Source organism: Lontra canadensis, unplaced genomic scaffold (genome assembly GCF_010015895.1).
Source record: "Lontra canadensis isolate GAN:19392208 unplaced genomic scaffold, GSC_riverotter_1.0 scaffold259, whole genome shotgun sequence".
Lineage (NCBI taxonomy): Eukaryota > Metazoa > Chordata > Mammalia > Carnivora > Mustelidae > Lontra > Lontra canadensis.
In genome coordinates this window covers 236,808-238,681 of record NW_022631253.1, presented here as the reverse complement: position 1 = coordinate 238,681, position 1,874 = coordinate 236,808, and positions in this window count along the sequence as shown.

The window sequence follows — 1,874 nt, the reverse complement described above, 5'->3', positions numbered from 1 at the left end:
CTCTCAGGGCATACCCAGAAAATAAAATGTGGCCTTTATAGAGAAAGGGTTAAGACCATCGAGTCCATCAGGCCCTCTTGCATTGCCTTTGGCTCACAGAACCTTACTTGTGTTGTTCTGGCTTTCTTTAATATCCCCCAAACTCACACTACACCTTCCCCTGGGGATCTCCTGGTCATCCTTCAAGTCTCAGCTTACAGTGCATTTGTTCAGGCAAGACTTGTCTGATTCCCCTCAACTAGGCTAGTTTCCTAGGCCAGGTTCTCTTCCAGCCCACCTTCATTCTCCTAAAGTACACATCAATACTGCACTTCATTTTGTTGTAATTATTTGAATAATTATGTATTTCTCCACCACTACTAGACTGGGAGCTCACACTTTTGCTACTCTATCCAGTGTCTAAAGTAGTGTTTGGAGACAGATCTAGATCTTACACACCAGACACATTTTCAGGCATCAGGGCCTTGGTGTCCATAGTCACAGATGTGGTAATTTGGAACATTACTTTCCAGAAATCATTCCATATAACTTATTTCATGATTTCCAGTAAAATATATCCCTTGATTCATGAGTTTTATGTTTTTTAAAAATGTTCAGGTATGTGGGGTTTTATAGTTATTATAATATTATTATTGTAGGTTTCCCATCCAAAACTTATAGCTTAAAAGATGTTAGAGATAAGATAAAACATTACTGAAAGTTTTGGAAGAAAACCGACATGAGTAGAGAGAAAAATCTAGTGTAGTTAAAGGATAGGTGTAGAGGTTTTCTGCCCACGGGAGGAAGCCACCACCAAAACACCTCTAGGTAATACATTCCCCCATGACCCAGTATCATCACAGGACATGCACTGAGATGTTGCATTCTCTTGTCTCAACAAGGGTGTCCCTTGGGTGAGTACGCAAACACAACCACATCACAGTGTGTCCCAGCTCTCTCAAAGAATCTGGTGTGGGCATGTTAGTGTGGGAGGATAATGGAAATACAGCGTGTGATGGGGAAAATGCAGCATATGGGAATTTCCCCCAAAGCTACTGACAGAGACAAAATCCAGGTTTGGATCAGGACAAACACCCTTTATTGACTTATTTCAGCATTTGTAAATTGCCAGTCTCCCAAAATGCGTCACTTCTGAGAGAATATATACTCCTTGAGGGCAGAATTCTTCCCTGTTTTGCTCACCTCTATATCCCCAGGAGCTAGAACAGTGGCCAGGACATGGTAAGCAATCGAGAAACAACTGTGGATTGAATGAATTGTGACATATGGTAACTACACTGCTCTTATGATTGTCCAATCACTGTTGTATACCTGAAATATAATATTATATGTCAGCTATACTTCATTAAAATTTTTAAAAATTTCAGGGCGCCTAGGTGGCTCAGTTGGTTAAGCATCTGACTCTTGATTTTGGTTCCAGTCATGATCTCAGGGTCGTGAGACTGAGCCCCACATTGGGCTCTGCGTTGTGCATGGAGCCTGCTTGGGATTCTCTCTCTCCCTTTGCCCCTATCCCTCTGCTCACACACTCTAATTTTTTTTAAATCTCTTGGCATAAAAATTGATAATATAAAATATTTTAAAATAATGTGCAGAATAGATATGTTTAGAACATGTATTTATTTGCCCTATTTGAAACCTTCATGTATCTCCTGTCATTACCCTTCAAAGAACAGGAGGAACACATCTGTAGTTAAAATTGCAATGTGGGAGAACACTCAAACTTTCGACAAATTTTGGTTGTCTCATGAATATGGTGTATTTCCTAGTACTTGTGTAAAGAGCCTAGATCTCATGTTAACTGTTCTTACTACTGAAGGAGGGAAGAATCCACCCCTACACACAGAACACAAAGAAATATTTTGGAGGTGGAA